We start from the raw sequence: 10,351 nt of genomic DNA on the forward strand, positions 1-10,351 counted from the left end.
AAGCTACAGATCGCGCCGAGCCTGTCACAGTCTGGCTCTGGCGAGCAGGAGCGTGTTCTGGCGCTCTCTGCTTTCTGGCACTTTCCCTATACGTTGCTATGTTATCTCTCAGGCAATGAAAAAGTAGTGCAGAATTTGTGACCTTGGGAAGTCACTTAATTTCTCTGAACCTCAGTTTTCCTTATTTGTAAAGTGGTAATGATAATAATACCTACTTGAATGAAATACCGATAATGCACATAAAACGTTAGTACTGTGCCTGGCATATTTAGTTGCTTTTTGATTGCGTGAATTAAGTGCTAAGTATGTACCAGGCATTGTGCTTATTATTGGAGATGAAAAGATAAATGAGACAAGGCGGAGATTCCCAGGGTGGCTGCCAAAGGAAAGTGAGTTCTGAACCCTCACTTGCACCTCCTCTGATGGAAGTGTCTGTAGAACAAGGTTTTGTTGAGCTTGCCTGGAGCTCAGCTTCCCAGGACTTCCCTAGTCCCAGCTAGCTGCACTAGTGTGACTTACAGACACCCAAGAACACAGCCCCAGCCCTAGGGAAGAACTGTCTCCTAGGGGGAGAAACTTGCTGATCTCTTTGGAGAGAGCCAGAACAGGAGGTGTTAAAGAAGAGCAGATAGGATAGGGGAACCAGCACTCAGCTTCAACTTCTGCAAGCCAATCTGTCAATCAGGAAGAACACATGGACAATGAAAATGGGGAATGAGGTAGGGCTTGTTGAGGCATGAAGGAGGCCAGACCCAAAGTGAAGACCTGCCAAACATACAAGGAAGTAACTAGAGCAGGCAGCCTGCACGGCTTAGCTATTAATGTAGCCCGTTCTGGTCTGGAGGGGAGAGGGGGCTATGGCAGCTAAAGGCACAAACCTGGCTAGACCCCAGGACTTTGGAGAACTGGGCCGGGAAATGCAAAACTTGTCCTGTTCCTGAGGCCTGCTCCCTGGGTGGATTCACTGTCTTAAAAACAGTTTGAGGAGTGGAAGAGGAAGGTAGGGTCTCCCAGCAGAAATTGCCCGCATGGTAAAAGATTGATTCTTGGAGCCAAAAATGGACAGAGTAGTGGGAGAGCGCCCTGCACCTCTGCCTCAAACACTGACCCTACTTGTAGTTAATTTATTCTGTAATTATTTATTTAATATATAGCTCCCTTGATAGACTCATTTCTGTGAGGACAGGGATTGTGTTACATTGTAGGTACTCTAACAAATGTGTGTTCTTGGCCCTGGAGATGCAGTGGGTGAAGAAGATAGAAATATCTCCTAGCAGAACTTATCTTTAGGGGAGGAAGGGAAACACGGAATACATAGACACTAAAATAGATTGCATATGTTTTAATGGTGGCAAGGGCTATAAGGAAATAAAATAGGATAAAGTATGCCAGGGAAGATTTCTTTAGAGAGGTGAAATCTGAGCTGAGATTTAAATGATGTAACTAGCCACAGAATATCTGGGGGAGAAATGTTTCAGACAGGAGGCATAACAAGTACAAAGTCCTGAAACTGAAGGAGCTCCACATGTTGGGGAGACACAGAGAAAGACCTGTGTGGGTGGTGCTGGGTGAGGAGGAGTATAGGAGGACTTGAGATCAGGGTAGGTATTGGTAAGGAGTTTGGATTTGCCCTAAGAGCAGACAAATATCATCCTGTCTTGACCACAACCTGGATTCTACCCCTATCCTTGGGTGTCCCCCTGCCCACTGTCAGTGGGAAATCTTCCCATAAGACTGTTCCACAGCATTGTGAAGAAGGCTGAAAAGAGTCAAATTCATCTTTTGGAAACCTTGCTGAAAGATGATGGCCTGCGAGTGGGGAGGGCAGAGATGGAGGCCGGAGAACCAGGTGGGAGGCAATGGAACTGGGAACTGATTGGATGTGGGTGTCAGAAGCAGAATAAAAACGAGGCCCCAAGCCCATCTCTCCTCACCCTATCTATTCACAGCTGGGTCCAGAAATAATAGATTAGGAGCTCCCTGAGCACTTGGCCTGGCTCTTGCCTTCCTTTTCCTCCTCTCCTTTCTTCCTCTATCCTCTAACTACTTGCCCTAACACTTCCTCATCTAGACTGTGAGCTCCTTAGGGGCAGGCTGGGCCTCTTTATCCTCTGAGTCTCCTAGCATGAGGTGCTCCCTTGTGCCCTGTTTGCAGGGGAGCCTTAGAAAGAAGCTGTCGGGAAAGGGGAGTCAGCCTCTACGTGGCGTAATAGAGACCCAGAGCATCTCGCTCTAATGTGCTCTTGCTCAAGTTAATTATAAAGAACATTTTCAAACTAATAAAATAAGGAAAGACATCCTAATTTAAAAATGAGCCAAGAACATGATTTGGAAAGTCACAGAAGAGCAATAGCTGATAAATATACAGGCAAACATTCAGCTTCACTGGTATTTAAAGAAATGAAAAATTAAAATCCATTATGGGTTTACTATCTCATTATAGATACTAATTTTTTTAGGCAACACCTTAAAAGAATCATGGCAAGAACATGGATGGAATAAGCACTAGCATATAGTGTTGGTAGGAATGTAAATTGATTCAATTTTGTTATTAATTCATTCTACAAATATTAGTTTAGTATTTAATAAATACACTATATATCTGCCAGGTGCTGTGCTAGGCTCTCAATATGCAGCAGTAAAGAAAGCAAATATGACAGCCTTCAGATAATTAATGGGCTCTCCTTTTCTATAAATGTATATGTATACAAAAAAATTCAGAAAGGAAATAAGCCAGTTGTTTTTATCTAGATGATTTGCATTTTCTTCTTTTTGCCTATAGATGTTTTTTATACTTTCTATAGTAAATGTGCACTTTTTAAAAATAATAAAAGGAAGAATAGGAAGGACAGAAGAAGGAAGAGAGACAGACAGATTCTGCCTGCCCTGTAAAGGGACTGGAGTCCCAGCAACTAGTTAGGGAGTACTTGTGGCTTTCCAGGAGAGAGATGTTAAGGGATGGCACTCAACATTTGCAAAAGTGGGGATGAATTCCAGAAATATTTAGAGAAAGATGCTAAGAATAAACTATTCTATCTCCTCCCTTTCAGTCACTACAGGACCTCCAGAAATAGATTTAAAAAAACAGCTGTGGTAGTGAGCATCCTGGTCTGATTCTTCCTCTTAAAGGGAGTGTGTTTAAAGCTTTCCCATTTGCTCTAGTTCCCAGTATATATTTTTTCCCAAATTAAGGAAGTTTCCTTCTCAGGTTTTTAAGAGTTGTTTATTCATCATAAATAGGCGATTATCTTTATTTAGCAAATAAGAAAAAAATCATCAATCAATATAGTCATAGGAATTATCCTTTAGACTACTAATGAAGAGTTCAATTGACAGATTTTCTGATGTTACACTCCTATAATGAAATCCGCCTGATCACAAGGCATCTTTAAAAATGTATGCTATTGGATTCCATTGGCTAATATTTTATTTAGGATTTTTAAAAAATCAATGTTCATAACTGAAATGGGCCTAAATTTTCTTTCCTTGTAATGATCCTTATCTGATTTTGAACCAAGGTTACATTATCCTCCTAAAATGAGTTGGGAATCTTCACTCTTTTGCTATTTCTTGACCAATGTGTACACTATAGATCTTATCTTTGTGTGTGTGTGTGTGTGTGTTTAAATTTGGTAGAACTGATCTGTAAAACCCTCTGGCTCTTGTATGTTTGTTTTGAGGGGAAGGGGAGTCCTTAACTATCATTGCAATTTCTTTAATGTTTATTAGTCTATTCAAGTTTTCTGTTTTTTTTTTCAGGATTTATTTTATTTTATTTTTTATCCATCCCTTCCCCTTCCCCTACCCCCCCCCCCCCCATTGTTTACATTTGCTGTGTCTGTTCGTTGTGTGCTTTTCTTCTTTTTGGAGACACTGGAACCCAACCTGGGATCTCCCATATGGGAGGGAGGCACATAATCACCTCCCCTCCTTGCTTTGTTGTGTCCCTCGTGTTTTCAGCCCATTGTGTCAATGTGTTGTCTTGTTCATCTTCTTTAGGAGGCACCAGGAATCAAACCTGGGACCTCCCATGTGGTAAGTGGGAGCTCAGTCACTTGAGCTACATCCACATCCCTTTTCTGTTTCTTCTCAACTTCAGTGTTCATAGTTTATATTTTTCCCATTAAAAGTACTAAAAGTAAAATGTCTCATAATATCAGGTTTTGCAACAGAACTCTTATATATTGCTGGTCCAAGGTTCAAACCCAGAGCCTCCTTGACTCGTGTGATGAGCTGGCCCATGCATAGTGCTGATGCGTGCAAGGAGTGCCCTGCCACACAGTGGTGTCCCCTGCATAGGGGAGCCCCACAAGCAAGGAGTGCGCCCCATAAGGAGAGCTGCCCAGTGCAAAAAAAAGTGCAGCCTGCCCAGGAATGGTGCCGCACGCATGGAGAGCTGATGCAGCAAGATGATGCAACAAAAAGAGACACGGATTCTGGGTGCTGCTGACAAGAATACAGGCGGACACAGAAGAACATGCAGCAAATGGATATGAGAGCAGACAAAGGGGGGGGGGAGAATGGGAGAGAAATAAATAAAAAATAAATCTTTCTTTTTTTAAAGATTTATTTATTTAATCCCCCCCCCTCCCCCAGTTGTCTGTTCTCTGTGTCTATTTGCTGCGTCTTGTCGCTTCTGTTGTCGTCAGCAGCAGGGGAAGTGTGGGCGGCGCCATTCCTGGGCAGGCTGCACTTTCTTTGGCGCTGGGCAGCTCTCCTTACAGGGCGCACTCCTTGCACGTGGGGCTCCCCTACGCGGAGGGCACCCCTGTGTGGCAGGGCACTCCTTGCGCCCATTAGCACTGCGCATGGGCCAGCTCCACACGGGTCAAGGAGGCCCGGGGTTTGAACCGCGAACCTCCCATGTGGTAGACGGACGCCCTAACCACTGGACCAAGTCCGTTTCCCAAAAATAAATCTTTAATATATATATATATGCACAAGAATGGTCAAAGCAGCATTCATAATAGTCCCAAACTGGAAACAATTCAAATGTCTCTCAACAGTAGGAATAAATTGTGGTATAATCATAAATGGAATATTATAAGCAATGAAAAAGAATAAACTGCTGCTACCCATAACAATAGGAATGAATCTCACTGACATAATGTTGCATGAAAGAAGTCAGGCACAAATGAGAACATATTATATGATTTAATTCATATGAAGTTCAAAAGCAGGCAGCACTAATCTAAGGTAATAGAGGTCAGAACAGTGGGAGAGACATCAAGAGGAAGACAGCATGAAAGAGTCTATTGGAGTGCTGCAAATGTTCTATGTCTTGATCTGGAAGGGGGTATATGGTTGAACACAAATGTAAACATTTATTGAGTTGGCACCCTTAAGATTTGTGCACTTTATTGTATTGTTATACCTCTATGCAAAAGAAACAAGGACTAACCATGTAGGAAATAATTGATAAAGTTATTTATATAATGGTAAATTACAACCCTAGGGGTTAACAAAAGTTAAATCTTAAGTTTTGGCGTCATATAGTTCTAGTTTTGTTAGCCAGAAACAATGAGGTCTTTGTGTTTTACTGTACCCTGTTACATCTATGTGAATAAAACTTGTCAAATCAAATCAAATAAAATATAAAATCAAACCAGAAATCACTAAACAAACTTATGTGGGCAAATTTGTGTTGAGAATTGGGAATTAACCACTATGGCAGTTTGAAGCTCTAGAGTTTTAAGTTTTTTGTGAATACCAGAAAAGATCATGTTCTTAAACTAAACCATTCCTATGGGTGTGGGTTCCTTTGATTGCATTAAGGAACCTTTGGGTTAGATCACTTGATTAGTTCACTTTAGGGCCTTTGATTGGACTGCACCAGTGAGGCATGACCCAGAGAATGTCTCTGCCCTCTTGCTGGGGTCTTACATAAACTGAGAACTAGAAGCAGAAACACACAGAGAAAGATAGTCACCATTTTTACCCTGCCATGTGAAAGAGGACTCCGGGATCAGCTGATTGTGAGAGAGGCCAAGAGAAATCCTGAGAGGCTAACAGAGAGCCTGGAGGCTGGAATCAGTGGAGCACAGAGGCACAGAAAGAGGCGAGGCCATGGAGCAGCTCAAAGCTGAAGAGATGAGTCATGCCATGTGATTAACCCCCCACAGCTAAACTTGAGGAGAGAGCAACCTGGAGGAAAAGGCAGAGACCAAGATGGAGAGCTGCCATTTTTGCCTTGCCGTGTGCCAGCAGCCAACCTTTGGTGAAACAGCATGTCTGATGACACCTTGATTTCGATGTTTTATGGCCTTGGAATTGTAAGCATTTCCCCTAATAAATGCCCTTTAAAAGCCAACCCATTTCTGGTAATTTTGCATTGGCAGCTTTAGCAAACTAAGACACTGTCTATACCAGAAAAATATGATCTTATATCTAATCCATTCCTATGGGTGTAAACCCATTGTAGGTAGGATCTTTTGATGAGGTTACTTCAGTTAAGGTGTGACCCACCTTATTCAAGATGGGATTTGATCCTATTACTGGAGTCATTTATAAACAGAATGAATACAGAGAGAGAAAACCACTGAAGCAAGAAGGTGAAATCAATGAAACCTGGAAGAGAAGGGAGAGACCAGCAGGCACTACCATGTGCCTTGCCATGTGGCAGAGGAGTCAATGACTGATGGCAGCTGGTCTTCAGGAAGAATGCATCACCTTGATGATGTCTTGATTTGGACATGTTCCTGGATTCTAACCATAAGTGAATTAATTTCCATTGCTTAAGCCAAACCATTTCATGGTATTGCTTTAAGCAGCTGAGGAAAGGGTAACAACCATAAAGAAGGATTGGAGCAAAATAGACTTTCTGAGAGGTGCAAATCACATCCCCCAATCAGAAAAAAATAAGCACTTTATTACTTGAGATAAACAAAGCAATACAAAAACAAAGCCACACCAACTAGTTCTAGACCCCGAAAAAATGAAACTTTGAGCCTTTCCAGTATATTACCAGTTCATTAACAAAACAATTTTTATTCCTGACTTTAGCAATACTGACCTCTAAACATATGTGATGATCTTTGGATATGATAATTATGTGAGGAAATTGTTTTTCCACCATGAACAAACTTTTATAATCTTTTTTTTTCATTTATGTATAAGTTGTATTTTTTATTTGGTGAGTCAGTTCTTCTAAAGCCTAGACTCCCTTGCAAATTTCTTTGCAAGTCTATTCTTTGGGTTTTCTAAAAATAATAAAATAAAAATAAAAAGTAAGAAACAATGCGTTTACCTTGTACCATCCATTTCAAAGGCAGTTACAAAACTTAATGGTTCTTTTTGGGTTTGGTGGCAATGTGTCTTACGCTTGCACATGCTGCTCTGACTCACTTACCAGTTATCATATAAGTTATGAGAGAGGCCTAGATCAGGAAGGAGCTGTAGCTGATCCAGGTTGGAGGGCAAGTTGTGTTGCCATTTGGGCCTGATGATCCAACAGACCCAATGGTATTGTAAGTATTTTGTGACAAAGATGTATATACCCTCTGGAAATCCCAATAGGAGAATCATAGTGGAAACAGACCTAGAGTTCTGGAGTAAGGCTATGAGCTTATCTGAGACAGCTTTCCACCATTTATGGCCTACAACCAGACCCTGGTGGAAAGGGCACATGAACAGGAGACACTGACTCTAAGATTGGACCTGCCCATCACCATCTGAGATTTATCTGCTCATCGAAGCCGCAAAGTTGAGAATGCGAGTCAGCATTCCATTGTAAACTATAAGAGTGTATATATATTTTTAGTTTGCCAAAGCTTCTATGATAAATACCATACAATGGTTTGGCTTAAAAAATAGGAATTTAATGTTTCACAGTTTTAGAGGCTTGCAGCCCAACATCTGGTATTGGCAAGGCTTGCTTTCTTCTAGAGTCTGTAGCATTCTAGCAATCCCGTCACATGGTGATCTCACCCTGTGTTTGCTCCTCTGATTTTTAGCTTCTACTTCCATGTCCAATTTCCTTTGCTTATAAGGATTTCAGCCATATTGGATTAAGGCCCACCCTCAATTCAATTCAGTGACCCCTTAAGTAATAATAACATCTTTAAAGGTCCTATTTACAAATGGGTTCATAACCACAGAAATGCAGATTAAGACTTGAGCGTGATTTTTGTGGAGTACATTATTCAATCCTCAACAATCTAAGACTTTTCTTCTTTTCCATTACAAGCACTTAGAGCTATAATTTTCACTCCAATCACTGCTTTAGTGGTATACTGCAATTTAGGTTATATTTTCATTATCTTTCAGTTCCAAGTATTTTCTAATTTTTCTTGTGATTTCTTCTTTGAACGATGGATTAATTAGAAGTGTTTTGGCTAATTTCCAAATATGTATGGATTTTCTATAAATCTTATGATTATTAACATCTAGTTTAGTTCAATTGTAGAGGGCATACTCCATGATTTCAATTCTTTTAAAGTTATTGAAACTTGTTTTTTGGACCAGCTATGGTCCATGGTGAATGTACCATGGTACTTGAAAAGAATGTGTATCCTGCAGTTGTTTGGTATTGGGTTTTATAAACATCAGTTAGGTTGAGATGATTGTCAATATTCATATCATCCATGTCTTTATTGATCTTTTTGTCTATTGTTGTAAAAATGGCTGAGAGAGGAATTAAAATCTCCAACTATGGTTATGGAATTGTCTGCTTCTCCCTTTAATTTGGTCAATTTTTGCTTCATGAATTTCAAAAGCTCTGTCATTAGGCACATACAAATTTATAATTGTTTTTTTTTTCTGGTGAATTGACCTTTTTATCATTATGAAATAACTATCTTTATCTCTGGCAATACTCTGTATTTAAGTGTACTTTGTGTGATATTATTATAACCACTCCAGCCTTCTTAAGCTTACTGTTTGCATGGTATATCTTTTTGCTTCCATTTTCTTTCAACTTATTTGTATGTTTGCATTTAAAATATGTCTCTTATATACAGCAGCTACTTGGTCCTTGCTTTTTTTTATCCATTTGAAAAATCCCTGCCTTTTAATTGGGGTGTTTAGTTCTTTAAGATTTAATGAAATATTGATATATTATATTTACTATTTATAATTTGTTTTCTGTTTGTTTATTCCTTCTGATTTTTTTCTCAATTTCTCATTTTATCCCCTTTAAAAAAATTACTTGGACATTTTTATAATTTCATTTTAATTTATTTTATTATTGTGGCAGTTTGAGATTATTTATGAATCCCCGAAAGAGAGATTATGTTTATTCCTCTGGGTGTGAAACTCTTTGTATTAGATTCAGCTGAAATGACTTTGATTAAATTATGTTAAGATTAGGGCTTATTGAGTCCCTGCCCCCTTAGTGGGCTAATCTAAATGGACACTCACTCAAGAAGACACACAGAGAGGAAGACATGGAAGAAGACATAGCTCTGTCATGTTTGATGAGAGACAAGCCATTTGTCTGACAGTTTGTAGCTGAAGAGAACAGAGCAGCTGAGCAGCTGATAAGGTCAGAAGATAAATGAGCCCTACGACAGCCTACAGCTCATGAGAAGAAGCTGGAACCACAGAGCCCTATGAAGAAGAAGGAAGGAGATAGCAGAGATTGCCAACTTGCTTCAACATGTGGCACCTGACTTTGGTGAGAAAATACCTCCAATGTACCTTAAGTTGGATTCTAACTGTAAGCTTTTACCCCCAAATAAACACTCTTGATAAAAGCCAACAGATTTCTGGTCCTCTGCATCAGCACCCCTTTGGCTGACTAATACAATTATCTATTTACTTTTTTTAATATATATTTTTTACTGTTGTGAGCTTACAAACAATCATGCATAATGTGCACAATTCTCATACATCACCCCTCCACCAACACCTTAGGTTGTTCTGAAACATTTGTTACAGATTACGAAAGAACAACATAATCTATTTACTTTTTAGCATTATTTTAATGGTTGAGCTAGGGTGGATCAGCAAACTCTTTCTGTATAGGGCTAGGTAGAAAATGTTTTAGCATTAACGAACCACATATAGTCTCTGTTATGTAGTCTCATTTAAAATGTTTTTTACAACCCTTTAATAATCTAAAAACCATCCTTATCTCGAGGACTACACGCAAATAAGCCAGATTTGACCCATAAATCATAGTTTGCTGACCCATGCTCAGGGGATTAAACTATACGTCCTTAATTTTTCAGTTATTTACATTTGTTATTGTACCACTTCACATACAATGTAAGAATCTTGCAACCAAATCCATCTATTTATCTCCTTTTGCCACTTTTATGCTATTTTCCTTTATTATTATATCTACATGTTATTAACCCCACAATACAATAATATCCTTTTTTAAAAGTAATAACAATTTTAAAGAAATCAA

Source organism: Dasypus novemcinctus, chromosome 9, assembly GCF_030445035.2.
Source record: "Dasypus novemcinctus isolate mDasNov1 chromosome 9, mDasNov1.1.hap2, whole genome shotgun sequence".
NCBI lineage: Eukaryota > Metazoa > Chordata > Mammalia > Cingulata > Dasypodidae > Dasypus > Dasypus novemcinctus.